Source organism: Molossus molossus, unplaced genomic scaffold, assembly GCF_014108415.1.
Source record: "Molossus molossus isolate mMolMol1 unplaced genomic scaffold, mMolMol1.p scaffold_m16_p_1, whole genome shotgun sequence".
NCBI classification, from domain to species: domain Eukaryota; kingdom Metazoa; phylum Chordata; class Mammalia; order Chiroptera; family Molossidae; genus Molossus; species Molossus molossus.
In genome coordinates this window covers 128272272-128300024 of record NW_023425344.1, presented here as the reverse complement: position 1 = coordinate 128300024, position 27753 = coordinate 128272272, and the positions used below count along the sequence as shown (strand labels likewise).

The 27753-nt window shown below is 40.1% G+C and overlaps 1 protein-coding gene and 1 pseudogene across 4 annotated transcripts in view; both read right to left on the bottom strand.

The window, feature by feature from the left end:
* NRP1 (neuropilin 1) overlaps positions 1-27753 on the bottom strand; it is a 156687-nt gene that overhangs the window by 114465 nt on the left and 14469 nt on the right. The window lies entirely within an intron of this gene.
* LOC118620185 lies at positions 20653-21565 on the bottom strand (annotated as a pseudogene).

Sequence of the window (27753 nt, the reverse complement as noted above, 5' to 3'; positions counted from 1 at the left end):
TTGACACTAAAAAAAAAAAAAAAAAAAGGCAAAAACACAGGTAAGAAACCATTTCTCTTCTTGTTCGAAGGTTTGGGGGCATCATTATTTTAGCAATTACAGAGATGGTGAGCACTTTGAAGAGACTGCATGTATTTCCAAGGCTCTCTAACTGTGTTTGGGGACCTGGGACAGTATCTGTTCCACAAAGGGCAGGATGGGTAACTAGGCTTCTGTTCTCCACTCTTCCAAACCGTCTGTGCCTCCCTCCTCCCTCCATAAACATATGCCCAGCCTCTGTCCTTCTTACAGATTTGGCACTAGGCAATCTAGAGCTAGGGTCTTGTCATGGAAATAAAAAGTTGGCTCTGTGGAGCCAGATCCAGGCAATGGAGAGAGGGACAGGGCAGAGAAAGAGCTGGTCCATGTCCACCCTGAGATGTAGCGAGAGAGCGACAGGAATATTTGGGTGACAATTTAACAAAAGCCTTTTCCACATCTACTTTGAAGGTTGGCTTTCTGACACCCAAGAAAGAATTTAATTTATTCTGCTGATTTTTCTTTGACAAACCAGCTATACCAGCCAAGAACTTCAAATTCTGGACATATTTTTGTAACTGTTAAATTTCTATGTTTAATTTTCTCTTATTCCCACTCTCCTCACTACTATATAATTTCATGCCAACTGACAGTCCCTTTAATGTCTTTTTGTGTATAATACAGTAAGATTCTTGGTGTACTGTAAAAATATCATTGAATCAGGATGCTTTTCTTAGTGACTCAGATTGTAATAATTCTTCTTCCCAGACATAGGCAAAATACCCATGTTCACTAATTAAACACACACATAGCACTCATAATTTATTTTTAACCTTAAAATAGGCTTTCATAAATTTGGAAGCAAAATGACATTTATATCAATTACTACCAAATTCCTTCCTATTTATTCACTGACAAATACACTCAGGAACATAGGTTAGCAGTTCAAATACTTCTGAGACAGAAGTAATGTTGGAATTGGCAGTCATTAAAAATAACTTCAACTTGACATTTTTATACTTTTTCTTTTTAAAAATCCAATGTCTTCAAAAATACTTTCCCATTTATGTGTGACAGGCATGTTAAACACAGTCTGTGTAAATGTTTGAACAGTAATTATATTGATCTCGTCACTGAAAATGTTCTGTATAAGTGGCAGAGGAATATTAGCAAAAGCTTTGATTTGTTTGCTCCCGTTATGCTTTATAATTAAGGAGATGCATAACATTTTTGGTGAAGAAAGTGGTACTAACTTTTATTTATTTATGTGGCTCTCTTTCCTGGAAAGCTGAGCGAGCTGCATGCCTGTCATTTTACAGGCTTGAGAAGAGAATGAATAGTTAGTACATCCTATGACATGAGAGGACGTCTTTACTGCAGCCGTGTGCACATCACTACTAGAATAGCTAGCCAATTTTGTTCAATCCCTGGTTTCATCGGCGGTTCACTGACTGAATTAAGTCCTGGATTGTTCCCTCAGGGTCACACAGAAGTGCCTGAATGAAGTGGAGGGTATGAGCAGTAGCACAAAGCTGACTTCTCATACTTGGGTCTGGACCCCACAGTCAGTGACTAGGAAGCAAACCACTAGTATGAGTGCTAGAGAGAAGATCAAAGAAACAGAAGTTATGCCAAAGATAATTCAAGAACATTTCTATAGCAGCACGTTTGCCAGGGTCTCCTCCTTCCTCCTCCTCCACCAGCACGTCTGCTCACTCACAGCTTCAGAAATGTCTCAAGGTAGGGTGTAAGCCCAGGTTTTCCGGGGCTTGTTACAAACAGCATGGTCAATTTTGTTCTTACCCTAACCCAGACTTTTAAAAAACAGTATTTAAATCTGGTTGAAATAAATTTTGGTCATGGCCTTAAAAAAAGAATGAAAAAAGATGAAAGATCAATCCTTGCAGACAAATGTCAGAGGAAAAAAAAAAAAATAGAAAGGGTGATTTGGAGGTCCAATGCATTTCCAGGGATTCGCAGTAGAGTTTTCATTTTAAGGCAAAAACTTGACAGAGCCATCCCTTGGCTAATCCTGTGGTCTCTGCTCTAAGTCTCCATCTAGATACCAACCAGGGGGATAGTGTTAACTCTTCTGAAGGTCAGGAACAACTACCCAATGTCCCTCACCTGAGGATAACTGCACAGAATTGCTTTGGCATCTCTGTCCTAGATGTTTCTTTTTTCTTATTTTTGCTGATGCAATTCCATTTTTCCAAAGCCCAATTCAAGGTTGATTTGTTCTGTGAAACTTTTCTTATATTCAATCACCTGTAAATGTTTCCTCCACTAGAATTTAAGAAATCCTTCGCCAGTATGAACCAGGTAATTATAAATTTGTCCAGTGTTGCACTGGAATTATTTTTTAGGTGTTGTCATGCCTTATTTCCCTGATGAGATTATACCTTTTTTAGGTAAAAAAAAAAAAAAATTTAACTTGGATTTTTCTGAGAAACAGAAACAAAACTGTTTCCTTGGAAATAAGTTCATGCTTATTAAGAAAATGAATAAGCAAGAAAAACTAGAATAAACATGACATAACTAGGTTGTCCAATTATTTTATATTTATATTTTAACATTGGAATTGAAACTTCTAAATTTCTTAGTAAATCGTTCTGAAAAAAAAAACTCTTGCACTTTCAGAAGTTTTTTTCTATCACATACGTCATTTTGGGGAAAACTCCACGCACTGTGTGTTCTGCTTTTGTTCCAGTTACATTAAAGTTGAATAAAAGAGCCCTCATGACAACATCTCTTCAGAAGAGCACACAAAAGACTTAGGGGCATAGCCTCACCTAGCTGCCCTGGGGTTAGGTGCTGACTCCTGTTAGTGATAATAAGGGTTCCATCTATGAATCCCTGGGTGCTTATGTCAGTCTGATTTGTTTCAGTTTCCACAGGTGGATGTCTTCAAGATTTCTATTTAGAAAAATAAAATGTTTAGATCTCTACTTTCCTGCCATCTGGTAGTGTTATGGAGAAGGGTGACATTTAGGCTTTTCAAATTGTACGTTGAAGAACTGTAATTCATTATTTTTTAAAGAAATTTTTCCACATAAAGTCTCAATCCAACTGCTGTCGGTGTGTGTTAGAAACACAGACAAATGATATGTTTTGCTTAATGAGGCTGTTAGTTATTTTCTCTTTGTTGTGTTCCCTCCCTGCACCATCATGCTCCTCTATCTCCTTCACTTAGAGGACAAGCATCAAAAGGCTTCATAGACTGTGTCTCACCACTGATCTGTGGAGTGCACCGCACACGGATCATTCTCTTTTCCTCAGTGTGTGAACATAAAAATTCACCGTCATTTGTATTTATGGTCAGTATGTGTGGAAGCCAACATTTTAGGCTCTTTATTTCATCATTTGAATTTCAAATTCTTATCCTCAAATGCTTTTCGCTGGGCTAGGCTTTAAATCCAGAGTTGAGAATAGCATGCCCTGCTCCAATAATCTTTGTCTGTTAAACGTCTTGGAAATGTAAATTACAGGTTTTGTTCTTTTATATTATCTTTTTGGTATCTAACTTGCATTAAAATGGACTATAAATCCAGCAGGCACTTTGCAAGTAAGGATGTATGTGTATGTAATATTTGTATGGGATATGTTGATATGTACATATATTCGCATAAATGTGAGCATAAATACAAAAGATTATATCTTATCGGTTTAAGGAAGATTAATTTACAAAATAAAGATTCTCAATCTGTGCTAGTTTACACAAAATGTTGACTTTGAAGTTGACTCTGTGCACTCCTTTACCAAGAGGGAGGGGCTGACCAACCTGGTTAATCCAAACCACAGAATTGACAAATGATTAACTCCAGCCATCAGATGATTAGCTCTAGTCCCTGAGTCACAACCTTGCCTGTCAGTAACTTGCACTCAAACTCCTTCTGGGAAGGGAAGGAAATTTGAACAAATCAGTTTTTTGTTTGTTTTAAGTAAACCTTAGCTCAATTGCAACAAACCCCGTATTCTGTGCACACCTTCTCAGAGGGTCCAATTTCCAGGTTTTGTCAAATTAGTTTCATATTAGTCAATACTTGTTTAAAACATGTCACAAGTCTTTGTGGCCTGTGCAAGCTTCAATTATCTCTGATTATTACATCAAGATTCACAAATGAGATACCAGAGTCACTCCTCTTTACTGCAAAATACTATTGAAACAAACCGAAATTAAATTTCAGGACAGATTGCAATAACCCATCAAAACAGAGCAAGTGGGGAGGAAGTTGGACCTCGAGGTATGCCAGACCATTGTTAAATGCAAGACTGCATCACACCTAATAATTTAAACATGGTCTTGTGGCCTGACATTTTTAATGCTTTCTTGATCTCTTTCTTCTGGCTCTGTGCACTTTGCCACTGCAGGGTGCAGTGCATAACAGATTATGGATTAAATACCAAGCCTTCCTCTGCCAATAGCTCTTTCAGGAGGGGAAAAATGATTGGGTACTTTTATAAATAGTCATGCCAGTAGGTGTCCACAGAAAGCAACCTTTATTCAGGGCTTTTAAAAGCTGCCTGCTTTTTAGATACAAATCAATCCATAAAACTGCTAAATTCAGATTTTTAGCTATTATCTGGGCACTAAGAATCAGGCACCTTGGTATAGACTGGCTTGACATTTTTATTGGCACAAATTAAGATTCCAGTCTTAACTAATGCAATCTGGTTCTAAAAATTAATTTAATTCACACAATCCATGCAGCCCATGGTTCACATTTACTCTGTGATTCATTGCATTTGGATTAAAGGACGGGTTAGGAATTTTATGCTTGAGGCAGCTCTGACTCCCGAGAACAGAAACATACACATATTTCTTCCATCATGTGTTGCTTCAGGGCAAGAAAAAAGAAAGCCATTATAATTTGGAGACAAGACTCCTCCAGACATCTATGAACAACAGCAACCATAGCGTGTCACCAAAGAGAACTGTTTTGTGGAGTGCAGTCAAAAATTACTGGGAGGTCATAAATGGATACAAATATATAATTTTCTAAAGAGATAGTGTTGGCATGAATTCTACAAAAATTCAAAGACCTTGCAAACTCATTTATAATAAACATTTGAAACATGGGTTACAAAGTGTTTCCTGGAAGCAGAGAGTCAATTAAATGAGGACAAAATTTAGAAGCATTATATATACAATTAATATGTCATATATATAATAAGGAAACACACGAAGAGGTGGAATTGCCCAAGATCACATAATTTTAACATCAAAAGATACAGGTCTTCAGACTCCTTATCTAGAACCTTTCCACAGATTTTTCAAACATGTCTTCCACTTGTATCAATTAAGAAGGGAAACCTTCTTACAAATTTACTTATTTCCTGATTTTCTAGAACAGAAATCTACAATTGTAGGCCCTCATATCTCTAGCATATTTTTGAACTCTAAGCAGAGTTATTTTAAAAATCCTCACTCAAAAAAAAGTACGCATTTTCAGGTGTTCCGATGGGCTTAGTCAATGCCCCATTACAAATAAAAACGGAGAGGAAAGTAAGTTTCTATGCGCCACTCTCCTGACCTTGACACTGATCCTCAGGAGGCATCTGAGCGTTTTAGTGGGAAAATCACATTAAAGGGCTTGACCAGGGTCCTTGAGTTCATTTGTTCAACCTAATCCGATTCGGGCCGGAGTAGGTGTGTGTCTGTCCTGCTTTAAAAACTCACCAAAGAAAGAAATTCCACAACTTCCCGAGTAATTTATTCTTGTATTCTATAACCACTACTTGAAAGAAAATTTTAGAAGACGGTTGTAATCTGTCTTATTTCAATTTCAGACCATTTATTTTCCTTTTTATCAATTTATTTAAATGTATAAGTGCACATATACTTAAATAACGAAATCTATTTTTAGCCCAGAATATGCAGATTCTCTACTTCTTTTCAGACAAGATAAGTAATGTTTATAAAATCCGGACAGGAACTTCTTCCAGGCTTTTTCTTCCCTGAAATGTTTTTGGCCCAGTAAACTTTAATTCTAACATCTTTGTAGCTATCTTGGCACCCAGTGCAGAAGAAAACAGAAACAGGGTGCTTCCTTAGAATTTTCCAACCTGTTTGGACTATTACATCTTTATAATGGTGATGGTCTGTTTAATCGCATGTAATTCATTTCATTGTCTAGAACAAGGAACACCACCAGGATTACAGAAGGTAATTTGGAGGGCATCTTCTCTGGCCCCTAAATGTTTCAGGTAAGATAACAGAGCCCCTAGTAAGTGGTGTGGACTGCTACAGGTCACACCACCAACAGTCTGCCTCAGAGTCAGCACTGGACTCTCAATTCCCTCTTCCAAACTAAGTGCTTCTTCTATTAAAACACACTTACTCAGCATCCGTGAAGGGGAGGAAACAGAAAATATTTTATTTTCTTTGAAGGAAGAATGCTTGACACTGTTAGCAGTACAAAGACTCAAAAGCCACAAAAATCCCTTAGAACAGTTGATTACCATAATGGGGATGTGGCACTATTACCATATTGTGGAGTTACCCAGTTTTGCATACCCAGGTGAATGAATGACTTCCACTCAGCCATATGCAATGTGCATTCTTTTCTGTCACAGTTGCAGCATGGATAATGTCTTTTTTTTTTCAGACAACCCAAAGAAGTTACTAATGCCAATTAAATATATTCTTTATTTTGTATTACTATTGAACAACATTATGTGTGAGCAAATTCAACTAAATAGAATTTATATAAAATCAGAGGGGGTTTGCAAACTCAAGTTAAAATGAGTCTGTTTTTATTGGTATAAGAAATTGATCACTTACTGATTTGTATGTATGTGTGCAGTTTAAGTAGTGGTGAGATTTCTACATATCTCATATGCTTTGTCAAGTGCTGGATTTAGGGGTAAGCCCCTAGAATGTGAGAATGTAGCAAAAGTCGAATGTGGCATCTGAATTCCAACTAATGTGTAATCACCCCTCTTTCTGAAACTTGGGTTTTTTACAGAATAATGCTTTGGCAAAACCCATTTTTAGTGACTGTGCTGAGAGATACAAGGAGGCAGAAGAGGAAGTGTTTGAAAGTTAATGGGGAAGATAAGTACTATGCCATTCTTTTGAAATCCTGAAGGGTTCACCCTATATAACTGAAGCTGTGAGAAAGCTGATCTCCAATTTGTATGCAAGCAATAATAACATGAAACAAGTACCATGTCCTCAGTGCCATAGCTTCCAATCTGCTAAGCTGCCAGAGTGAACCACCCAAATGAACCAGGCATCTGGGAGGAGGACAACCTTGGCCAAGAAACCAGGAGGGCGGAGTTTAAATTAGACTCCACTGCTCAACAGTTGGGTGAGGCTAAGCAAGTCACTTACCTCTCAGGCCCTTCGTCTGCAACCTGAGAGGATTGCCCAAGGTCTCTAAGACCCTTTCCATTAACAGCGCGACTGGGTTCAGAAACAGTCAAACTGTGCTCTGCTTCCATCATAGGCTCTGATCATAACCCAGAGCCTCTGACTGGCCCTGACCCCACTCTAATAAGTCAGATATGAGCAGTGCATCTCAAGCTGGTCATTCTTCAAGTATCATACAGTTGTACAAGAATTTTTAATTTTTAGGTTTTTATTTTGATGATTAGTCTTTAAAATTGCAATGCAGACCTATTCTGGGTCACCTAGATAATCACTATATGAGGAACCCTGTCATGTCTTTTTGTAACCATATCTGTATCCGTGTCTCTGACTATGTGAGTGCTAAGTGCAAACCTTCTGAAAGCGTGGCTCCCTGTATGGAAAAATGCTTCCCAGTCATTCAAATAGACACAAGTGGTGAGAGGTGTCATTACACTGGAGTGACAAAGAATGGAACTGTATTAACTGGCATCCTGGCAGTTGGCACCATGGTCTAGTCACCGGGAAACTAATAAGCAGGAGTTCACTAGTAGCAACTCTAGACATAAGTAGACAGTGAAGAGCTTTCCATTAAAAGGATTTTTTCAACATAATGTTTTTGGATACAACATTAAATTATTCTACCAGTAATTTAAGCCATCACTGGCTAAAACTAATTTAATAATAAAAATTTTTTAAACCAGTAAAGATAGTGACAATGTCTAAAAGAGTTGTCCATCATGCTGAATTTGAGGAAATTAAGTTAATAACCAGAGAAGCATAAAATTGCAAACATATCCTGCTATTATTATGTTACTTGATAATAGGAATTTTGTTCCTACCAAATGCCACTATTCATCACATCAAATTGACGTTGTTACTGGGGTGTTTTGATTTTGTAGTTATGTTGGGGTTAATGTGTACGCTTGCATTGTTTTATTTATTCTATGAGAACACTAACCATAAAAAGGTATGAATTATTTTTGGCACCTATGTAATTAGTAAAGTTATAATAAAAATAATTTTGAACACTAAAGGTCCATGGGAATGCTTTTCTTTAAAAAAGAGTGAGTATATTTCTTAAGTTTAAGAAATATTCTTCTTTTCTTTCAGCCGTATCCTTAGGCCTTTCAAAGAGGACAGGAACCCACAGCCAGACAGGAAGGCAGGCTGCCTCCTGGTTCACTGACCTGTCTAGTTTGATTGTTCTGGAACTCTTCAGTCTCCTTTTCCTTTTAAGTGGAATTATGGAAAAAAAAAAAAAAAAAGGCTCTCCTTTTATCTTAATACTGTTTCTTATATCCAAGCCAACCTTGAACCATCTGAAAATCTCAAAACCAACTTGTTCATTAATGAGGTGAAAAGATGTTTTTGGTCCCTCCAGGTAGGCCTGGATGCAGAAAAGAGAGCTGTGGAGGGTTGATGTGGAGCAATAACTACCTTGGGGGTGGCACGAGGGCGCGTTCTTACTCTAGAGCCATGTCTTTTTGTAAAGGGGTGGGAAGGGAACAGACAACTTGGCAGCTGAGTGGCCAAGGGCTGCTCAACAAGGTTGGTTTCGGCAAGTCATTGAGTCCCCTCGAAGGCACTAGACCATCAGAGCCCAGATAGGATTACCATTTTAGTCCTAATAATCCAATTTAAACAGAAAATCATTCAGCACAACTTCAAATACTCTATCAATTGGTTATAAGTCACAAATTGGAGGACTACACAATTTGTAATACGAATTAAACAGCAAACACTGTTGTCTGTAGTGATGAATATAATTTATGGCAAATCTAATTCCAGTCACAGCCTGTGTCTTATTAAAAGAAGCAGAGCCCTGGCCGGTATGGCTCAGCGGTTAGAGCGTCGGCCTGCGGTCCGGAGAGACCCAGGTTCGGTTCCCGCTAAGGGCGTGTACCTCGGTTGCAGTTTGTCCCCGGCCCTGGTTGGTCGTGCGGGTGGCAGCCACTCGATGTGTCCCTTCACGTCGATGTTTCTCTCTCTCTCTCCCTTCCTCTCTCTTCTTCCCATTCTATCTGTACAAAAAATGGAAAAATATCCTCGGATGAGGATAAAAAAAAAAAGAGGTAAATATTTCATTTGTAACCTGTGAGTTAACAGTTTTTGCCAAAGATGTTTCTAGAGACCACTTGCTATGAATTTCTCAGTTTCTTTAGATCTAGATGAAAAATAAATAAGGATTCTGGATTATTGCTGGGACCTCTACAAATTTTACTTCCTACCTTACCTCTAATGTGGTCAAAGTACATTTTGTTCCAAGGAACATGCTTTTCCTTCAAACATTAATGGGTTTAACGGTAGGATTAACGGTCTTAAATTATGCAGGCCCTGAGGGAACAGGGAGGGGATGGAAAAACAAAGGTGCAATTTCTGGTGATTTCCTGGGATCCTACAGTCAGATGGGATATCGCTTCTTGGCCATAGAAAGTCACACTCTTGAACACTGATCTAAGAAAAAATTCCTAGGAATTACATTATGCTCAGAAAACGAGCACCACATTTTTCTGTGAATAATTCACTTATCAACTGTATTGCACAGGTAAAATTTAGTTATCTTGCTCACTTTGGCAATCATAAAAATACACATGTTTTTATGCAGTCAAGCAGGTTTTCAAGACCTTGGGATTGTCTAACATTTTTTTCAGTTGGTAAAAGGGAACTTTAGAGCCTGTTGTCAGCACAGGTCCCAAGAGCAGCATGTGAAAGTCACGTCAGTTTCTTTCTACCCTGGGTGAACGGGGACTTGTCATCTGGGCAACGTGAGGTGCAGGCAGGCCTCTGCTTCACTGGAACTGAAAGACCTGCCCACACACAGCCATCCCCCTCCTTTTTGTGCAGGCCCTGGTCATTTCTTCACAGGCCCTCGTTACCCTGAGAAATGCCTCATGAATTTTCAACCTCAGCGTTGAAGGGCCCATTTTAATACTCTAACCTACACAGTGCCTGAATCTCCAAGATTCCAAGTGCTTTTCATTTACTCTCCAGGAAATAACCACAATAGTTCCAGTTATGCAGACAGGAGCTCTGGGATCTCCATTTCCCTGGTCGGGAACACAAGATCCCATAATTGAGTATCTGGCTGGGCATAATAAGGACTGTGTGGTGGCTTAGGCATCAGAAGAACCTGGCTTCAAACTCTCATTCTACCTCTTCAAGTTCCATGTTCCTAGGCAGATTATTTAACCTTTGTATATTGTTTCCTCTTTAGTAAAGTGGGGATAATAATATTTTGCAGTGTGCTCATAAGGATTAGAGATTATATACATATACACCACCAGGCACACAGCAGATGCCATATGAATTGTCGCTGTTATTATAGGCCTAGGCTGGAATGTTGCCCAAACGTAAATTCCATATTTTTCCCACTAATCAGTATTCCCACCACCACCACTGTTGTTATTACTGCTACTGCCCACTCTTCATGAGCTTTTACCTGTGCCAGGGACTTGACTAGGCACTTTCCCTGCATAATCTCAATGCATACTCCCAAAGCCCCACAAGGTGCTATTTTCAGGTTCACTTTGTAGTTGGAAGAAGTGAGGCTTAATGAGGTTTTATTGCCCAAGGACACAGAGGAAGTGGCTGGCCCTGAGTCTGCCTGAACTGAATTACAGCTGTTGACCATGCTATACTTTTTTTAAAGGATGAGACAAGGCTGCACTCTCCCAAACCCTGCAAACAGAAGCTTGTGCCCCCTGCCCCTCGACCATCCTTCCTCCTGTCCCCTAGCTCCTGAGCAGGGGTCCATGAGCCCTGCAGCCCTGGCACAGCACTCCAGCCTGGGGCTCAGAGGCCTGGATGCTGAGACGGGGCTCTCAGTCCATTCTGCTCACTAGAATCGTCTCTGATCCTTGTCTGAGCACCATCCCCAGGATCTTAGTTTGGGATACCTGAAGCAGTAAACAGTGTAGGTATTTTTTAAAATTTGCTTCAGACAATTGATTCTGTGTGGTGTACTTGTTTGAGAACCACTGAGAGATCTTGGTTGCCTTGAGAGCAGCTGTAGACATTTAGAGGACTCACTGGGCCCACCAGTTTTCCACATGTGAACCCTGGGTCATTAAATGCCCACTATTGACCTAAAGGGAATCAGTGAAAAGGGAAAAAGTCACCTATGTAACTTAGAAAAATCACTTCAAAAAGCTCCTGCTCTGAACTTCCTGCTGTCTCCTGTTTCCTACCAAATCAAGATGACAGGCTCTGCTTGACTTTCATGACATCTAGAACCTTCCCAGTCCTCTAGGTTTCTGTGCAGCCTGCCCCTGGCCTTTTGTGCTGCTATGGGGACATTTAGGCCTAGATTTCCCTTCAAACCTGTGGTATTGAAATGCTCCCAATGACCAAATCATGTCACTTCTTTAAAATAACTTTCGAAAAGACAATAAAACACCTTCCTCCTGATTTCATTGTTGTAACAGTGATAAAATCCCTACACGCTTCACATGTCCACCTGGAAGAAGGATCATGAAGTATGTCAATATCCAGAACAAAGTGTCTCTGTGTCGGGAAGAACTAATCTCAGGTTCAAGATTGTCACCACCTCAGGTGGGAGCTCTAACGCTTTGCTTTGTATGGGACCAGGAGAGGATTTCAGAAGTGCTCCCTCCTACTTGCTGGTCGGGCCAACTCAGTCCAGGGCATCCCACAGCAGTGTCCATGGCCTGACCTCATTCTCTCCTCTATGTGGGCTGAATCAAGTCCAAAGCAGGCAGACATTTTTACACAAAAGAACGAGAATGTTGCATCATTCAATCAGGAAAGAGATGCCACCCCTTTCTCATTTGAGTTGCCCCTGAAGTTGGGAAAAGACGAGCAGCATGTCAGGGGAATACGACACGTGATGGGTTTGCTTAGCTCCTCTGTCCTGAGATTGCACTCAGGATTTTTCCTTCTGCTTGAAGTTAGGGAGGGAGGCAGAACATGGCTGACCCTTGGAGTGGGGTTTTCATAAAATAAATAAACTGGATGACAGTGTATAAAAGTTACAAACCTCTTTAGAATGCCATATGTGAGCAACTTGTAAACAGTCCATAAATATCACCTGCTGGGGCCAGTCATGGAGGCTGATGCAGAATTCTGTCCTAGCACATTTTCTGCAACACAAAGCCATCTGGTAATGACAATTTATTCTCTAGTTGGCACAGGACTGCAATTACAGAACATGTTACCACTGACTTCTGTCTGGAAACAGATGATCATGCTCACCCTGTAGGGTCGTGATAGTGGAAGGGTGTGGCTTAGGGGCACAGGCAGGCTGGGTAGTTGCAGCAGGGGGACTGAAGAATTAGAGGGGGCTCTGTGGAGATTCCCCATTCCACTAGTGGGGTTTCCACAGCCACCACCACTCACAAACAAAGTTTTGAAGGAAAATTATTCATAGTAATGCCTGATTTTTTTAACCATTTTTTAAAAAGGTTCAGAAACATCTGAGTCATTCTTGGAGAACAGAGTATAGAAAAAGCATAGTGAATAGTATCTTTACCCTTTACATATGTCTCCTATTTTCAATCTCCTAATTATTAATTCTAGGATAATTAATTCTACTAAAAATAATAAGGTCTTTCCCAGGTTCTATTTCACATAGCAAATAATAATAATAATATAAGAATGAAGTTTGATAGCCTTTTCTCCCAAATATACTTAGCACAGTCTCTTGTGTAGAAAAAAAATATTCCAGATTTCTCCAAAGTGGGGAATAATGTGACAAAGGAAACATAACTGAAGAAAAGGCCAGCTAACAGCTTCAGTATTATAAACACATACAAAAACTAGACATGTTTTAATGCCATTATCCCCTATGCATCCAGCACAGACCTTTCCAATTATACTTTTAATCAAGAATTCCTTCTTATGTTGTTACTTCCTTCCCTCTGAGTTCCTATGATATGCAGTTTCCATCCTGGTCTCATCCTGTTTGGCCCTTTTTGTGAAAACGAAGGAGCCTGGCTCACACAGCCTGCCAGGCCTTTTCAAAGCCCCAGAAGTCCGTAAACAGGAAAGATTTCCTCTGAGGTGAAGGGCCCCTCCTTGATCAAAAGACGGGTTTTGGATAAGAATTTCCCCCCAAATTTTCAGCCGTTAGCACTTTCTGGTAATAAGCTCAGAGGCTCTCTTGGAGGGCACAGTGCTACCATCCACCACACAGGTGCCAGGCCTCTTGCCAGAAGTGCAAGGCCACCGAACTCACAGGAGGAATCAGCTGTGGCTGCTCTTCTCGTGACAAGGAGGTGGGGCCTTGAGAATCACAAGGACATCCTCTGAGCAAGAGCCCGGACTTGGAGCCTCTTCCGATTATCAGCCCGGGAGGCAAGCTGATCGCACCCGCGTTCAGAGTATGAAGTGGGACAGGAGAGCTGCATGAGGTGCTCTGGCAAACTTGGGGGGAAAGAATAATGATTCTAAACAAGATTGCTTTTATCCCCTGAGGCTACTTCAAAACTGTTTTTGAGAAATCAGCGCATACTTGACTTATTAGTTGAAGACATAATTCCATGTAAAAGTTCTAGTTATGTTTGTTTTTAGAATCAAGTTTATTACTTTATAGTCACAGCTTGTATTTTCAAAGTTGAGTACATCCAAGGCAACTAATCTTTCCCCTGTAATTTCATTTTAACCTATCAAATCCAGTCCAAATATGCCCCTCAGCAGCTGCAACTGACTAGACAGTTAATCACAGCTGTGACCCCCAATGCACGAGTGAAGCAAGAGAGCAATCAAGGCTGCCCCGTTGTCTTTTCTCTCAGCTGGGCAAGTTGATCAAAATGTACCTAAGCAAACACATGTTTTAAAAATATCTTCTTTCTTATATTGGTCTTATCTATAGAACTCATTCTTCTTAATTATCTGACACAAGAAAAGGGTGCTTTGACTTCTTACCACACATTTCTCTTTAGCACTCAGATGCACTTATAGGATAAATTCCATCTTAAGAAATAGATTAAAACTCTTAAATCCAGGGCATTACAGTGTAATTCTTTGTCTCTCCCTTCTATACTCCATAGGTACTTATAGGTCAGTAACACTTTCATGTTTAAACTCAACTTTATTTCATTTTTAATTGATGATTAGGGCATTATAGCAGAAAAATAAAATGATGAGGCAAAAATGTGTCAGTGTGAATGGATGTTCAGTTTCAGTGTCCCCAAGTCAGAGGTTGGTGGTTAGAGAAGAAAGTAAATGTTAATGTGCTGAAGGCAGCCTGAGAAAGAAAGGTGAATCTTTGCCCACACTACTGAACTGGGCAATAACTTACACAATGTCTGATTTACACTTCAGTACAGCATTTGCCATCTCAAACTTTAAGATCTCTGTTTATAAGTCCTGTCTCCCTCATATCTGTAACCCTTCTCATTAGAGTAGGCAGATAGAAAGATATGAGCTGGGACAGGCAGCTCGGGCTTAGAATATGTGTCAGCTGTGACAAACCAAACATAAGCAACAGAGGCAGCAGAGCCCTCTGTGAGGAGAAGACTCAGGGCCTCTCCAGGATGTGGTCTAACGACACCCAGGTGAAGGAGCCGTAGAGTTCAAAGATACCTTTTTCTGAGACATGAGGGAGTGGGTGACTTGCTCCTTGTTTAGGGCCATAAATCTCCCGAACTGCGAAATATCGGGGCACAAGGTTCGATCTCAGCCAGATGAGCTGCCTGCTCACGGCACTTGGTTTGGTTTCGGCTGAGTTGCCCACTCAGGTTCTATCTGAGTGTATTTCTTTCCTACAAATAAATTCTCACCAGCTTTCGCTGCTATTTCTTGTTTATTGTTAAAGTTGATTTCTACAAGAAAGACAAGAACTGGGACGCAGAATACTGTCTCTGGCAAGAGGCTATCTCTGACCAGAGACCCTCTTGATCACTGCCAACATTCCAAGGACAATAAACAAGGTATCATTCATATTTCTGTGTTCAATACCCACTGTAGTGCTGGCATATGATATATAGCTCCCAAATTTTTATACCAAATAAGATCAAATAATATTGGTATGGTGATGAGAAAAAGAAATAAAACTATAATTTTTCCCCCAAATACTGAGAATCTGTTTTTCCATGAAGCTATATATGGGGGATTCAACCAAATCCATGAGGGAACAAGTATTTCCTGTGCAATACTTAGCTGTTCTTGGGAAATAACTAAATGGAATTTAGTTAACACAGAAACAAAGGCCAAACAGTTGAAAATAGCTGAAACATATCATAATAGTTTAGGAGTTGACCCAAAACATGTTTTCATTAAAATACTTTCTGTTCTTTGCCTCCATTTGGCCTCTTCTTTCACTGATTTACTTTTCTTTATTTGAATGGACCCTACTTCCAGAAGGCCTACATATATCATGACTGCAAAAATAACACCATGATAAGGGAACCTTGGTTCATTTTGTCACCTAGGGGTTTCTGTCAGCCATCTCTGACCTGCTCCACAAGATCCCTTCCTGGATGGATTGCCTTTTTTTTTTTATCTCACCAATTATTGACTCTTCTGTCCCTTTGCTCTTCAGCACCCAGGAGCACCAGAACTCTAGTAAACAATGATTATCTCTTAGCAGCCATCCCAATGCCATTATCCAATTCAAACTTAGCTTTGAGATGAGCTGCGTCTTTCATTATGTGCTTCTGGGAGTGAAGTGAAAATGATTCCATCTAAACCAGTGGCCATGTGGTGGGCACTCAATCCGCTCATCTCCATTTATTTGTGGACGCAATTCAGTCTAGGTCTGAATCTTTACAGAAATGCAGGGCACTCCTCACAGATGGTATCAGGCACTGATTGAAAGCTTCCAGGGGAAGGGAGCTTCCAGAGTAGAAAATAAGTAGAAAACCATATCAAAGGATGTCCTTGGATGAGGATAAAAAAAAAAAAAAATGTGTGAATCTTTTGCCTGGCTGGTGTGGCTCAGTGGATTGCGCGTCATCCCATTAACTGAGAGGTCTCGGTTCAATTCCCACTCAGAGCACATGCTCAGGTGGCAGCTCAATCCCCCATCAGAGGGTGTGCAGGAGGCACCTTTGGGAGGGAGGTAGATGTTTCTCACATCTGTTTCTCTCTCTCTCTCTCTCTCTAAAAACTTAATAAGAACATTTAAAAAAATATAATTTGTGAATCTTTCAAGTTAAAATAGCTCAAGATTGAACCTGAGCATGCCCAGAAAATCATATTTTATGAAAGTTATGGTGTCTTAGGATGATATTTCTATCCATCATTCCTGCTCTAGCCTTCAAGGTGACACAGAGTGAGTTATGAACCCCTTGATGGACTAGCTACAAAAGGGGTACATGTACTCCAAAGCACCACCTAATGAATATGCACCACCTGGAATAAAATAGGAAAGACACATAGCTGAAGAAGTACTGTGACTAGGTGAGGAGATCATTGTCCTAGGAACCGAGAGAACCAAGCTTGCCCCATAGATCCACTCACTGGGCAAGTCACCGTCAAAACTCTAGATTCTGCCCCGGCCAGTTTGGCTCAGCGGTTAGAGCGTCGGCCTGCGGTCCGGAGAGACCCAGGTTCGGTTCCTGCTAAGGGCATGTACCTCGGTTGCAGTTTGTCCCCGGCCCAGGTTGGTCGTGCGGGTGGCAGCCACTCGATGTGTCCCTTTCACATCGATGTTTCCCTCTCTCTCTCTCTTCCTCTCTCTCCCTCCCACTCTATCTGTGCAAAAAATGGAAAAATGTCCTCGGGTGAGGATAAAAAAACAAAAACAAACAAAAAAACAAAACTCTAGATTCTTCATTCATTAAACAGAAGAGTCGAAATATAAATCTGAGGTTGTCCTCTCAGCTATCTACCAAGCAGTATGTGTGTGTATAGCATTCTACACATTTTTAAAAATGGGTATTATGCTAAAAGTTTATGATAGGAACACAACTGGGGTCTTTAAGTAAAAAAAGTATTTCTAACCAAAATTGTAACCGCATTTGTTCTATCTGTGTATGTGTGTATGTGTGCAGCAAAGTTATTGTGCATATTAATTTGTTAAGGTCAAATCCATTTCCCCCCAACTCTCTGTTATTTGCTTGGGCTTGCCAGCAAACACACTTCTTTTATTGGTAGAGAGCTGTGGACATCTAGTTCCCATTGTTTCTCTAACATAAATAGAAGAGATAGAAACAAAGAGCATAAAACCACTGTTGGACTCAGAGGTATGTTTACCAAGGCAGCTACTTTTATATTCTTGAGGTCAGAAGGCTGTGTGTGTGTGTGTGTGTGTGTGTGTGTGTGTGTGCATGTGTGTACGTACCTATGCAAGAGGGCACCTATGTAAGATCCCATCATCACTGAAAGTAACTTCCTCCATCCTCTGTTTCACCATAAAGATTCTGAATTCAAAGCACCTTTGAGAGGGAGGTAGACAACCACTAAAATAATATGATAAAACATATTTTATCCCTGTGGTCAGTTTACAAGTTTTCTTGACAAATAATTGTAAATTATCTATGACTTAGTAGTATTATTTAGGAAATTACACTTGATTTATTCTCTTTGTGTTTTATATATACCCTTTCTAAAGGTAGTCAATGATGTGTGATAGCTGCCCTACAAAGGCTCACCTAAGGAAAGCAATTGTAAGCTTAACATCTGGGAAAATATTCTCTGTTGGGTAGGTTCCATAAGAACAAAGCTATTTCTTAGAAGATTTTTTTTTCCCCTTCCAACTTCAGCTTTGTTTTCTGAATTGTGAAGTAATGCTAGAATTAATACGGGATAGAGCCTCTGACTAAATCAATATAGAGTGAAATTAGTTTGTATATATAGATGTGAGTACTTTTGTGGGAGTCAGAGTGCATTTCTCAAGAAAGCACATTAAGAAAAGATATAGGGCAGAGGTCCAGCTGCCCAACCGAAGCAAACAGAAGCCTAACTTCATGGTTTTCTACGTACATATACTGAAACAACAGTTTGATTCATAGTTTCCTTGCTTAGTTACAAATTGCTTTGCCACAGAAAGCATATTTACTCCCTTCCCTAGCCTATGGCTGGTATTCACAAGCCTGCAAACTCCAGTCTTCATAAAGTAAACCCTGCAAAGCTTGGCTCCCAATTCTTAACCACAAATTCACAGAACAGCAGAATTTTCAACTAAGACAGGGGTTGGCAAACTATGGCTTGCAGACCACATCTGTACAATTGCCTGTTTTTGTAAATAAAGTTTCATTGAAACACAGATATGCTCATTCATTTACCCAGTCTCTGGCTGCTTTCACACTATAATGGAGGAGTTGAGCAGTTGAGACGGAGACTGTCTGCTAAGGAGGCCTAAAATATTTACTATCTGGTCCTTTTTAGAAAATGTGCCAATTCATGATTTAAAATATCAATTTATGTCATAAAAATATCAATTTCTTTGGAAATGTGGTTATGGTTTTAAAGTTAATGTCATCCACCTCCCCAAGAATTACCTTCACAGGCAAGCTGATAAAAACTGTCTATAGAAAATCATTTCAACTTTTTAACATTTATATTTCTAAATACAAAAAAAGTTTGAAAAAACATATGGAAATATAGATAGTATTATCTGTGGTAGGACTACGGATTATTTATTTTCTTGTGTTTTTCAAATATTTATTTAAGAGAAAACTATGCACCACAGTTCTATCATAACATGCAAATTCAGTGTGTGTACATGTCTCCATAAAAGGCCTATTGTGCAAAACAGAATATGGGATTTGCCAAACCACAGAGAAAGGTTTATTTAGATCCATAAAAATGGCAATAATTTTTTATAATCTGTAAACACTGAATTTATTAAAATTGACTATATAGAATACATACATTGGAGTTTATTTAATAAAAAGAAATTAATTTAAAGACTGTCATTGGGCTTATATAACAATTAGATTTTAAAATTTACTTCTGATAATTCTGCTCAAGAAAAATAAATATGCATGCTTTTTAAAATTTAATTAACAAAAATGTTTATATATACCCTCTCTACTCTTCTATGGTTAGCCTATTTGCAGAAGAGATCGCATCTGTGTGTGGATTAAAGATGGCACATTTGCGCCTTGTGCCACTACTTTTTCCTGAAGCCCATGGCAGTCTATGACGTCACCCCTTCCCAAGAAGTTTTCTCAAGTGTACTACAGAAGGCACTACCAATGTATCATAGATATGTGATACCAAACATATTTGCCATCCTTGACATGGCTATGAAACAAGTTTGACAAGTTAAGTCTAGTTTCCTCCTTCCCTTAAGACTAAGAGGTTAAGCCCGGCCAGTGTGGCTCAGTAGCTGAGCGTGGACCCATGCACCAAGAGGTCACTAGTACAGTTCCCGGTCAGGGCACAGCCCAGGTTGTGGGTTCAATCCCCAGTAGGGGGCATGCAGGAGGTGGCTAACTGATGTTCTCTCTCATTGATGTTTCTATCTCTCTCTCTAAAATCAATAAAGAAAAAAATTTTTTTTAAAAAGACTAAGAGATCAAATCCATTTTTATAGCATTGAATTTAATCAGCTTCAAAAGCAAGAGAATGTTGTGTGTATATTTCGAAAGCATCTCTAGATGTCTGAAATGGAACCTACTGAATTTTTTTACCATTTATATTACTGATACTACTGTTTTTCAGACCTGAAGATGGAGACCATTTAATCACTAACATCCCAGTCTCCACCTCTCCTCAAATCCTATCACTAGTCAAGTTCTGTTGATGTCTCCTTAAGGGTATCTCTTTCTATTTCTAGTGCCATAGTCACATTCAGGAAGTACATGGAGACCTTTTGTGGAAAGCAATGAAGATGGAATAAAAACATTTATTTAGTTGTGAATATTTTTATTAAAGAAGTATTATTTTTATACCCTGGATAAGAATGTGAGGTAGAAAAGATTTTTACAGTTTCTTTTTACCCTTTCTATTTAATTTGCATCACTCAATGAGCCAGCAAAATGGCTGCTGTGATGATAAACCAACTCCAGAAAGTCAAAGCTGACTGTGTTTAGTCTCCCACTGAGAGATTTCCATACATGGATCACCCAGAGGCCATCCCCAGCTATCCTGCTGAGCTGGCTTCTAGCATACATATTTATTTATTTATTTATTTATTTATTTATTTATTTATTTATTACTTTTCATTTAAGACAGGGAATACTTTATTCAAACCCATCAGAAAAATGGACAGGTTGGGTCTGTACAAAGCGTTGTGTTTTAAAACATGGGCTGGTAATTGTATATGAGAGTATACACTGCTGCATACAAATCAACTGATCAGAACACAACTTTTCAATGTTTAAAACAGAATAAGCTTCCTGTAGAAGCAGCACCATTGTGACATTTAAACTTTAGTATTCCTCTCCTTCTTCCTCACTGTCTCCTTCAACAGAATCCACACCAACCTCCTCATAATTCTTCTCAAGGGCAGCCATGTCCTCTCGGGCCTCAGAAAACTCTCCTTCCTCCATGCCCTCATCCTGGACTGGTGGACAAAGGCACGCTTGGCGTACCTCAGGTCAAAGCTGTGGTCCAGGTGAGCCCAGGCCTCAGCAATAGCTGTGGTATTCAGCATGCACACAATTTGCTGTACTTTGGCCAGGTCTCCACCAGGTACCACAGTGGGAAGCTGGTAATTAATGCAAACTTTGGAGCCAGTGGGGCCCCAGTCCACAGACTGGATGCTGTGCTTGGTCTTGATGGTGGCAATGGCTGCATTGACATCTTTGGGGATTATGTCACCTCAGTACAACAGGCAGAAAGCCATGTGTTTACAGTGGTGAGGATCACATTTTCACCATCTGGTTGGCTGGCTCAAAGCATGCATTGTGATCTCTGCCACAGAAAGCTGTTCATGGTAGGCTTTCTCAGCAGAAATGACAGGGGCACATGTAGCCAGAAGGAAGTGGATGTGGGTATAGGGCACGAGGTTGTTCTGGAATTCAGTCAGATCAACACTAAGGGCTCCATCAAACCTGAGGGAAGCAGTGATGGAGGACACAATTTGACCTATCACTCTATTCAGGTTAGTGTAGGTTTGGCACTTAATATTGAGGTTCCTATGACAGATGTTGTAGATGGCCTCGTTGTCAACCACAAAGGCAAAATCAGAGTGCTTCAGGGTGGTATGTGTGGTGAGGATAGAGTTGCAGGACTCACCTATGGCTGTGGAAACCTGGGGGCTAGGTAAATGGAGAATTCCAGTTTGGACTTCTTGTCATAATCAACAGAGAGATGATCCATCAACATGGAGATAAACTCAGAACCAGTTCCCCCACCAAAGCTGTGGAAAACCAAGAATCCCTAGAGTCTTCTGCATTGGTCAGCCAGTTTCCAAATTTGGTCCAGGACAAGGTCAATAATCTCTGTGCTCGTAGTGTAGTATCCATGAGCATAGTTATTGGCAGATTCTCTCACATGGGCTGCCTAAGAGTCACTCTATGAGGAGCAACAACCTCTCCACTTCTCTGCCATTGGCTCAGCAGCAGCAAGGCAGCAAACATACATTAGTGCATCTCCTCCACATTGACCAGGGTGGTGTCCAGCTCAGCAGTGTCTGCTGGGAGCTCTACTGCCTGGAACACAGCATCCAGCCTGATGGCCAGATGCCAAGTGACAACACCATTGAGGGGGGAGATGACTCCTTCAACACCTTCTTTATTGAAACAAGTGCTGGCAAGCATGTGCCCAAACATAGACTTTAAAGCAACCCACACCCATCCTGGGATGCTTCACAGCCACATATTCCCTCTGTCCATGTCTACTCTTTCCTGAAGCCAGTCACTCAGGACCTGTTGAAGAGTGAAAGGAGACCGACTGGGACCTAAAATAATAGGCCAAATACCTAAAGTCAGAACAAGACAGTGAGTACCAGATGTGCAGAGTAGACATACACTAGTGAAGGGTTCAGGGCTGGAGACTGAATGACCTAGGGAAACAAGAGTAGCTCAGCTGAGGGCTAATCACAGAGAGTCTGGAACCCCAGCAGAAGGTTACAAGCCGAGAGCACCAGCAACCAGAAAGAGACTCAATGCTCAATCAACAATCGCTTCAGCCAGACTAGTTTTATATGCACCTTGTCTGAAGAAAGGGGCCTGCCTTGGAACCTGCAGGTGAAGGTAATATAAGTACCAAGAGGGCAGGAAATGTCTATTTTGTTTATTGCTTATCACTAAACAGTGATGGGCACATTCTGGGTAGTCAATAAGTACTTGTTGAATGAATAAATTAACAAACGAATGAGTGAAAAATAAACAATGTTTTGGAAAAGTGCCTGAATTTACTCCAACTTCCAAGTCGTGAGTTCTGAATTTATTACCATGTATATTTTTTCTAAGTACATGTTGAAATGAATGTTTAACAGTGAACTTATAACCATCATCAATCTCAGGGCCTGTATAATCAATATACAAACCAGTGGTTCTCAACCTTCTTAATGCCGCAACCCTTCCTTGTGTTGTGGTGACCCCCCAACCATAAAATTATTTTTGTTGCTACTTCATAACTATAATTTTCCTACACTTATGTCTTAGGTGACCCTTGTGAAAGGGTTGTTCAACCCCCAAAGGGGTAGCGACCCCTTTGGTGTATAATTTATAAACCAAACCCTAAAACAACATTGATAAACAAATATGAATAGTTTAAACCTCATGGTCAATCCTAGGAAAGATGTAATGACAATAATTGGGATTAACAGTTCACATTCTCTCTCTCTTTTTTTAAAATATGTTTTTATTGACTTTTTAGAGAGAAAGGGATGGAGAGAGAGATAGAAACATCGGTGTGAGAGAAAAACATGAAGTGGCTGCCTCCTGCACGCCCCCTACTGGGGATGGAGCCTGAAACCTGGGCATGTGCCCTGACTGGGAATGAAACGGGGATCTCTCAGTCCACGGGAGGACACTCAATTCACTGAGCCACACCAGCCAGAACAGGTTCTAGTTCTATTATTGTCGTTAGAAATACTAGCCATGTCTCCATTAATGCTGGGAATCAGCTAAATAACTTTATGTATTAGTCCACCCATTGATCATTTGCTTTAACAAAAATATGGCTCAGGAGGACCAAACAGGAGAAAAATACAATTAATACAATCATTCACTTCACGTGAATGATTTATATTTGACTCTTGAGTGACTTATATTTATTTTTGAAACCAAATTGCCTGCTTATAATATAATCATTAATAAAGCTCTTTAATCTTTACTGGTAACACACATATGTTCAAAGTGTTCAGAAGTCTCTAGTCAGATACATGAAGGAAAGGACATGCATAGATGAATAGCAAGTGTTAATCACATCTCTGTCCCTGGTTAGCCTTTGGCAAGTTGCTTTATCGTTACACATTTTTGGTCATTTCATTTTAAAATGTGTCTGGTACAAATAAACATTTTCCCAAGGATGTGTGAATTAACTAGTGGTTATAAAGAGCTTAGAAATGATGACATGCTATCAATGCTAAGTCAAATTATGAAATTGTACCTTTGTAAAAATACTATTGTGGGAATAAATGAATCTCAACATTGTATTTACAGTGTGATTTGCTTCTGAAATAGAATACTCATAATGGGCCTCAGCAGGCGACAACAAAGTGCCATCTTATCTCCTGTTGATAGACCACAATTTCCGAAAATTATTTTTACAATGGCATCTGCATAAGCTCCTTAATTCGAGATTGTTTTACGAATAGATACATAGCTTATTATATAGCTTGCGCAGCCTTCGAGACATCAAGAGTGGGATTTATTAACAAAATCGTTGTCATTCCTTTGTATTCTTTCCAGTCTAATTTTAACAATCTATGTTGAACAAAGAGATAAAGTAAAAGCTACCTCTGTGTTAGTGATCAAATCTAAGTTTAGGTTAAGATGCAGGTTATAAACTGCCATCAAATTACACCTTGAACTTGGCTTGTGGCTCATGTGGTTTCAGGAACAAACAAGTCATCCCTACACAGAATTTCCACTTACTGCAAGTATTATAGTCAACAACAGCAGAACAATGAAGTGTTTCTGAGGACCACATTTCCAATTCTTCTAAACTACCAATTAGATAAAACATACGCGTCAATGGGTACGCTTAAGGTCTAGACAAAAAGTGAATAATTTATTGGAATTAATGTTGCCAAAATAGAATCTAAAATGTCATATAATATAAACTGACATAAAATATGTGTCTTGGAAAAAAAATGGAGTAGGGAAAGAGAAAAGGGCTGTGTTACAAAAGGCAAGGAGGGTCGGGCTAAGCTGGAGGAGAGCAGATCTAGGAAAGAAGAAAGAAAACAGGGCCGGGTGGTCGTCTTGTCAAAAGCCAGAGAAAGGCCCTGGATCAGGGCGAGGACAAGTGATCAGAAAAGGTATCTTTGGAATTTGCTCTTATGGCAACAGGACTCCCCTGCACAAACAGAATCCTGTTATATTAGAGGCAAAGGGATTTAAAGCACAGAGCCTGCTCCTCTCATTTCACAGATGAGGAAATGAAGGCCCAGAGAGATGAAGCACTGGAGCCCATAGCTACTTAGAGGCCGAGTCTCTTCTAGAACTCAGGACCTTCCTAGAGGCACCCCCTGTGAAGGCAGGTCTCCTGAGGGGTCTGTGGTCAACACAGGCTTGGCACACAGTAGAGTAATTCGGGGCATGATTGGGAGCATGTCTGCCTAGGCCGAGCAAGGCTTTTACCCACCAGAAACACAAGAGATGATCATGCAAGTTACTGTGTTCTCTCGTGGCAGACAAATTAGAGAGATGTGAAAATGAGGGAATGCTATGGGATTCTAGGATAGAGAGCTAACAGAAACACTTAGAAACATCTCAGACAACTTGGTATAAGTGAGTGACACCGGGGGCCAAGAAGTATAAAATCTCGGGGTAGCCGTGCACCTGCTACTTCTTTGTCTCCTCCTCTTGGGTTGGCACTAGCCCTTGTGACACACAGCTTTAAGACATCCTTAGGAAACATTGCTATGGTGACAATGGCAGGAGCCGCAGGAGCAGCTGAAGCCGCTGATTGTCCATTTCAGAAAACACCTCACCACAGTGACCTGGGCTGGCTCATCGAGCACCTCTCCAGGGTAGTGTCTTAATGTGGCTGCACCAAGACACAGGGCCTGGTATTTATCGGGAAATACGGACTCACATATTTACACCCTTCTTCAGAGCTACACCCCGTGTTAACTCTCTAACGTAGAAGTTTGCTTCATCGACCTTCCGCTGGGACGTTCACATGTGCATTTATTGGGGTTGCCAGCTGGAACGGAAAAAGACTCTAAATTACTTCTGTTAAATTTATTTAAAGGTGGTTTGGATGTAAGCCCAGACATGAATATACAATAGGGAAAGTTTACAGAGTTGTGACACAAAGTCTCAAGAGTTGTGGGGATATCAGAAAATACTCAACAGTCAGGACATACGTGCACAATGTTAGTACATTGTGTGCCTGTAACTCCAACACGGACTATGAAGAGAACTGTGAAACAGAACGCGAAGCTTTCCGTCAAGTACTACCTCTGCATACTTTTTGAGATTTAGTTGAAACTACCCCATGTAGAAATCTAGGCTTTTACAAAGAGAAGATTTCAGAGGAACAATATGTAAGTTTGACTCTACTACCCAGGAAAAACAAAGGTTTACCATGTAAATGAGAATTTTAAGTGTACATTATTATAGTCTGATTAAGTAAGAGCTTTTCCTAAAAAGTTGGCTTAGTACGTGTATGCTAGATTAACACACTGGAGAAGATTTTTTAAATATCAGTGGCTCAGTTTAATTCAGCAAATATTAATTAAATACCTACTTTGGGCAAAGCACTATGATAGGCTCTGCAAGCGGTAGAAAACAATACCAGTCTCTGCTTTTAAGAACTTGAGGAACTAGTTGGGTGAGTAGTAGCAGAATACCAATGATTACAACATAGTGTAGAATATTATAAAGAGCATAAATGATGCATAAACAGTTTTTGGGGATGTCAGAAGACAGAGAGCAGGAGGCCACATTTGATTAGTAGTTCGTTATCAGGAATGGCTTTAGGAAGGAAGCATAACTTTAGAAAAAACAAGGATGATGTGCAATGTTTTGACAGGGAGACACAAGTATCTGAAGGAAACACCCTGCAACTAAGCATGAAGTAAGAGAGCAGGGGTGAGTCTGAAAAACTACAAGGTGAGAAATTTTATAGAATATGTAGGGGAACCCCAGAGGATATACCAGAGAAACAGGTGGGAGTTACATGGTGGAAAGCTGAGAAGCACAGGAAGAAGCAAGGAGAAATTGGGAAATTCTCAGTATTTCTAAGCAGAGAGGAGAAATGAGGGGGTTAATGCAACTGCACCAAGGATAGGTTACAGTGTCAGAATTTGGGTGGTCGCAGTAGAAATAACAAAAAAGAAAGATAGATGTGAGAGACATTACAAATATATAATTTAGAGGCCTTTAAACCGACTATATCTGGGGGACAAAAAGGAATCAGATGATCCAGAGTTTCAAGTTTGAATAAATAGGAAAGGAAGCAATGAACACTAGAAAGAATAAATGCAGAAGTCATTTTAAGGGGAGGAACACAGTTTGATTTTTCATTCGTGGCAATCAACATCATCCAGAAAGAATTTAGAAGTTTGAGTTCAATGCTTGGGTCAAATCTGGGGCTAGACAGAATTCTGGGTATTATCTGATCTAAATGGCTAAAATCGAAAAGGTAATTCAGGGAGAAGACTCTTAGGGCAAAGGCAAAACCTTGCAAATGCCTGTATTTTGGTGTTGGAGGGCAAGAGAAACTAGCCAAAAAAGAGACGTGGAGAGGATATCAAGATGGCGCAAGGTCATCAGATGCAGGAAATGTGTGGAGAGTAGCCCATTGTGTATGATTTGTACAAAGGTTGAAGTTAAGGCCGAGAAAAGGTTTGGGGGTCTTAGAAGGGTGGTTGGAGTATAACATTGGCAAGCAGTTTCAGTCAACTGGACGGGGCATAAATTGTGCTGAAAAGAGTTAGTGAAAAAGATCTGGAGAGTAGACACCATGTCCAATACCCCTGACAGTAATAGAAAAGAGAAAGAGAGAGATGAAAATTTTCTGAAGTGTAATGCAAGAAAGATTTTTTTACTTATGAGTGGGAAAGTACTACAGGGTCTATTTGACCTCTAGAGGTCCACAATGCTCCCACAAGAGGAAAAAACAAACCCCTACTTCAGGAGCTCCCAGCCACACACCTGTAGACATTTCAATAAAAATAGAGCTGTGAGCACTTTGAGATGCTGCAGATATAACTGAATCATACCATTCTTAAGGGTGAGGTGGGGAGAAGGGATTAAAAGGGTAATCTCTTCTCTGACACTGTCCTTGAGGGCCTTCCTGTGGACAAGCTTTTCATTGCAGCCACCGAGAATCCCCCTCACCAGTGGGAAATTTGCCACAACCAGAAATGAGGGAAGGAGACAGAAAGGTTAAAAGACCCAGGGCAA